The sequence below is a fragment of the Ornithorhynchus anatinus genome, chromosome X1 (assembly GCF_004115215.2).
Source record: "Ornithorhynchus anatinus isolate Pmale09 chromosome X1, mOrnAna1.pri.v4, whole genome shotgun sequence".
In the NCBI taxonomy this organism is placed as follows: Eukaryota; Metazoa; Chordata; class Mammalia; order Monotremata; family Ornithorhynchidae; genus Ornithorhynchus; species Ornithorhynchus anatinus.
In genome coordinates, this window is record NC_041749.1 from 16,754,423 (window position 1) to 16,760,422 (window position 6,000).

Below are 6,000 nucleotides of genomic sequence, written 5' to 3' on the forward strand. Positions count from 1 at the left end.
GCACAGATGGGGAGGCCTCTAGTTGAGGTAAGTCTTGGTGCCCCTTCCATGGGTCTTCTGACGCCGCCCCCCGCCTACCCCCGGAACCGCCAACCCCGAGGCAATCAGCCTCTCTCCGCTGAAGGGGCAGGAGAGGCCAAAGGCTTCGACCTCTCTGTCCAACTTCACCGCTCCTCCTGGAGCCCTCGCTCCCCCGAGCTCCCTCCAACTGGACCCACCAGAGTCTGGCTATCTGCTGGTGACCTACAACCCCAACTAGGTGCCCTCAAGCCCGACCCCAGGAAGGGGCTGCTGCGCAAGCAGGGAGTTCCCCGGCTCCCGTTCTCTTTCCCGGGAGGGCCTCGCTTCCCTGGCCCACCCGGCCCGTGCGTTGGGGCTGTTTCGCTCAAGTCCATATTTGCACAAAGTCGGCCTCGGAGCCTCGTGCTCGCAGCACCCGCCAAGGGCAGCTATTTTAAGCTCCCTGGAAAAGAACATCTTTTGGTGGGAATGAACAAGCCCGTGAACTCTTGGTTCTCCAAAAGGGCAGAATCCTGAGCCCCGGCTCTGCTGCCGCTGACGTCGCACGGAGTTATACAAAACTGGAAGCTTGGCCCACCCGCCTTAGAGGGGGGCTGTTCCCTGGAGTCTGGGAGGCTGCTCTCTGTAGCCTTGGGGGAGGCGGCGGGAGCCGCTTTCTGGTGTCTTTGGGGGGTAGGGGGGTGCCACTCTGTGGAGCCTGGGAGGCTGCTCTTTCTGGGGCACTGGGGGCTGAAGCCCGGGGGATACTGTCCGGAGTCCTTCGGGGGGCTGCTTTCTGGAATCTGGGGAGATTGCTCTCTGGAGTCTGGGGGAGAAGCTCTCTGGATTCCAGGGGGCCACTCTCTGAAGCCCGGGAGACCACTCTCTGGAGCTTGGCGGGGGGCACTGTCTGGAAACCAGGGTGTCGGGGGGTTGTGCTCTGGAACCTCTCTGCACTCACAGCTTCAGTCCCTGGGTCCCTTCCGGACCCCTTGGTGGGATGCCCCCTCCCCCCCGCCCTGGTGATCAGGTCATCCCCGAGCCCATCCGAGGAAGTCGAGGGACTGGGCCCAGAGGTCCACCGGCTGGGCTGCTGACTCCTCGGGTGGGCAGGCCGCGGCACTTAGAGTGAGGGACAAAGAGAGGGCCTCAGGACCCAATCCACTAGGCCTCAATCTCACCCGTCTCACTGCCGACCCCTAACCCACGTCCTGCCTCTGGCCTGGAATGCCCTCCCTGCTCAAATCCATCAGACAATGACTCTCCCCCACCTTCAAAGCCTTATAGAAGACGCATCTCCTCCAAGAGGCCTTCCCAGACTAAACCCCACTTTTCCTCATCTCCTACTCTCTTCTGCATGGCCATGACTCACTCCCTTTGCTCTTCCCCCCACCCTGCAAGACCCACGGCATTTACGTACATAACCATAATTTTATTTATTTGTATCGCCGTCTCCCCACCTCTAGACTGTAAGCTTGTTGTGGGCAGGGAATGTGACTGTTTATTGTTGTATTGTACTTTCCCAAGCGCTTAGTACAGTGCTCTGCACGTAGTAAGTGCTCAATAAATACAAACAAATGAATGAATGACCATGTGCCACCTTCCCGCCTGGCGAGTGGGCCTAAAACACACGCTGCCACCTGGATCACAGACGTGGAGTCGTAAGGGGTCGAAACTGCCCCAAGATCCGAGGTCCAAAGGAAGTCCAGAGTGGCCCTGAACCTCCACCCAACAGTCCAGATGAAAGAGACTCCGCTCCGCCCCCGGGCTTGGTCGAAGGCGTCCTTTTCCCCCAATCCGGCCTCCTCCCCCCTCAAACCCCTCTCCTCACGCGTCATGGCCGGGATAAACAACCCCGGGGAGATGGGCGGCGGGAGACACCACGGCAGAGGGAGTAAACAGTGTGCTCGTGAGGCAGGCCCTCGGCGCCGGGCTCCCCCCCCGGTCCAGCGGGGATGTTTACCCCACATCTGGCGTTATGTGTTCCAGACTCCCGGCTTTCTCCCCCAAAGCTGTCATCTCTTTCTTGCTTGGTTTTTGTCCGTTGCTATTTTCTGAGACCCAGCCAGAGCCCACCGCCCCTCCCACATCGTATAAAGAATGATGTGGCGATCGCAGCTGCCGTTTCCTCAGGACCGCCTGGGACATCTCTCCTGCCGGACTCCTGCTCTTCCGTCACCCTCCCCACCAGCCCACCCCATACTCCTCTGCCTCCCCAACTGCCGCGTTCCCACTCAGATCCTGGGAACACCGGTGGAGGGTGAGAGAAAGAGTGACATTTGCGGGGCAGGGGTGCATCCTTTGGGCCCGGGGAAGTGTTTGACTTGGGTCGCTCCTCTGGCAGGAAGCAGGGGATAGAGGGAGGAGGGAGAAGGAGGAGGAGGAAGAGGGAGAAGAGAGAGGAAGCTAGCCAAAGAGGGAGGCTGTAGTAATGGGGCCGGTCTACCCCTCCATTGGAGGTTGCTGCTCGGAGGTGACTGGGGACAGATGGGGGAGGGTCTCTGAAGTCAGCCCTAGTTGGCGGCTACTGGGGTCAAGAGGAAAGGGCCAGTGAGAGCAACGCCCCCACCTCCTTCGCACCCCCACTCCCAGGGGAGCCCCAGCACAGCCCGGTCTCAACTTGAACCCAAGCAGCTCGACGAAATCGGAAGAATTTGGGGACTTCGGCTGGCAGGCTGCTTCCAGGTAGTTGCCGTCCGGCCGGAGTCGTTCCCCGACTCCACGGCTCCTCGGCGGAAGGGACCCAGCGCCGAACGCAGCTGAGACCGATCATCCAGCTCGATGCGGTCCCCAAACCGTTCTGATCTTGTCTGAGCCTCTCGGGTTCAAGTTGAAACCATGGTGCTCCTCCAGGGAGGGACATGGGGAGATTATTCCCAGTGTCCCTTTCCTCTCGCCCCCCGCACCCTGGAGATGGCGTCAGTTGGGAGTCACCAGGTGCTTGGGTAACTGTTGGGCTGGGCCGGGCTAGAGGGTCGCCATGATTGCCAGCAGTGGTTTGACGTCTAGGGGTGACCAGTCTCTGGGGGACCCTTGGGTCTGGGATCTCTCCAGACCATCCCGGCTCTCTCCTGGGCTCCTGCAGGGGCCTAGCTCTTGGAGGGGTCCCAGAGAGCTTTGCTCCAACCCATCCAATCCCAAACACTCAGCCAGCATTGTTCAGGCCTTGGAGCTACGAGGCCTTGAAACATTATAATAATAATTATAGTAATAATAATAATCATGGAATGAGTTAAGCACCTACTATGTGTAGAGCATTGTGATAGATACAAGATAATCTGATCCCAGTCCCTATCCCACATGGGACTCTCAATCTAAGGATCGAATCCCCATTTGATAGTTGAGAAAATGGAGCCCCAGAAAAATGAGGTGACTTGTCCAAGGTCACCCAGAAGACAAGTGACAGAGCCAGGATTTGAAGCCAGGTTGCCTAATTGCCACTGTCCAGATTCTTTCCCCTGGGCCATGCTGCTTCCTTCCTCCCTGGCATAGTTCTGGAAGAGAGAGAGGAGAGGGCGGCTATGTGGAGTGCGGGGGGCCCACAAGGTCCTCGAGAACCAAAGGGAAGGGAAGATCGGGAGTCCTTCCTTCCCCATGCGTCCTCCTGCTCTTCCAGCTCCGGCACACAGTGCCCTCACCATACTAGGACTTGAGCCAGAGCTGCCAGGTCGGGGAAGGGTCGGAAGCTCTTGGATGCGTCCAAGCTACCCGGACCTACGGCAGGCTCCAGCCTGCAGCTGTGGCTCGGTCGGCGGGCCAAGCGCTGACAGAGGCGGGGCCCGGGGGCACCCCAAGACCTGGGCTCAGGCCATCACGGTTGTCCGTGATGCCTCGGCCCAGTCCGAGTTTGACCGGTCACCTAGGGCTCTGGGCAAGGCCAGGGGTTGACTCCGGAGGTCCCCCGAGTCCTTGGTAGAGGAAGCTGGAGGATCCCTTTGGCCTCACCACCCAGACCCTCATCCCTGCCCCCGGGGCAACATCTGAGTACACCCGACCCTCATCCCTGCCCTCAGCAGAGCACACGCCCTATCTCCACCCCGCCTTCCCGCCCAGAACGGCTCTGGGTAGGAACAGGTGGTGCCTGTGGTATCTATCTTCCTGTCCTCCTTCCTCAATAACCTCCGGGTTATTGGGAAAAAAGGAGAAGAGCAGGCACGTAAAGTATATTGGGGGTTGGGGGAGTCGGTGGGAGAAAGAAAAAGAGGGAGAAGGAGAGGGAGAGAGGAAGAAGGGGAGAGATGGAGGGAGAGAGAGAGAAACAGAGACAGAGATGGACACAGAGAGAGAGAGCGCATGCACAGCATGGCCTTGTGGAAATAACCTGGGCCTGGTAGTCAGAGGACCTGGGTTCTAATCCCTGCTCTGCCACTTAACTTCTCTGTGCCTCAGTTATCTCATCTGGAAAATGGGGATTAAGACCGGGAGCCCCATGTGGGACAAGTACTGTGTCCAACCAGATTAATTTGTATCTACCTAGTGGAGTGCACATAGTAAGCGCTTGACAAGCGCTTGACAAATATACCATTAAAAAAAGAGAGGGGAGGGAGACTTGGCTTATCGAACGGGGAGAGGAAGGGAGCGAGGGAGGAAGGGCGGGGGGGAGAGAGAGGAGGGCAGGGTTGCGGATGTTTAGGGAGGAAGGAGGGGAGAGAGGAAGAGCCAGACAGGAGTTTATGCTGAGACTAAAGGAGTAGCAATTGAGGGGTCTTGGGACTGAGGCAATCCAAATGGAGACAGTGGCCCATGGGACCCAAACAGATCCAACACGGCTCCGGAGCCAACTCCTGCAATCGGCCTGCGCTTGCCTGTTAGCCGGGTGGACCCTGCCCACGCCCGGGCCCTCTGGCCCCACTGAGCGGCTGCCCCTTCCCCTCCTCCCCGACTCCCGTTAGATGCCTTTCTAAATTAAGACTCCAGTTCCTCTCCTAAGCGGGGGTGGGGCCGTTCGGGGGCGGGAGGAGATATGAGAGGGGGAGGAAGGTCAGACCCTCGGCTCCTGACCGCTGAAGCGTCCTGACCTTCGTGCCGGGGTCCGTAGCCGGCGTGCCCACTCCTAACCGTAGCCTTGTCGTTGTCGTCATGCACTGGGAGTGTGATGAAGCGGCGTGGCTTAGTGGAAAGAGCCCGGGTCTGAGAGTCAGAGGACGTGGGTTCCGATCCCGGGTCCGACACTAGTCTGCTCTGTCACCTTGGGCAAGCCGCTTAACTGCTCTGTGACTCAGTTATCTCGTCTGTAAAATGGGGATTAAGACTGTGAGCCCCATGTGGGACAACTTGATTACTTTGTATCTACCCTCGGGCGTAGAGCAGTGTTTGGCACACAGTAAGCACTTAACAAATACCATAATTATTATTGTCATTAATATGATAGACTGTAAAACTGCTGTGTAAGCCTCCTCCTGTCAAACAAAGTACAAGATTCATCAGACCTGAACCCAGGACAAGGAAGTGACTCCCTCCCTCCATCCCCGGTTCTCCTCCTTCCCACCTTATCCCCCCCGCCCATGATCATTTTCTTTTTGGACAAAACTGAACGGGGGGTACGGATGCTGGCTGGCTCCGTGAGTGAGTGTGGGCTTCAGAGAGAGCAGGCCAGGCCCTCAAGGCAGAAGCAGCATGGCCTAATGGATAGAGCATGACCCTGGGAGTCAGAAGAACCTGGGTTCTAATCCTGGCTCTGCTACTTGTCTACTGTGTGACCTGGGTCAAGTCACTTAACTTTCCTGTACCTCGGTCACCTCATCCATAAAATAGGGATTCAGACTGTGAGCTCAAGTGGGACATGGTCTGTGTCTAATCTGATTATCTTGTATCTAGCCCAATTCTTAGTACAGCGCCTGGCACATAGTAAGCATTTAACAAATACCATTGTCTCATTTTACACTGTCGAGTCGTCTCCGACCCGTAGCGACACCATGGACACATCTCTCCCAGAAGGCCCCACCTCCATCTGCAATCGTTCCAGTAGTCTCTCCTACTAAGAGCTCACCTCCTATAAGA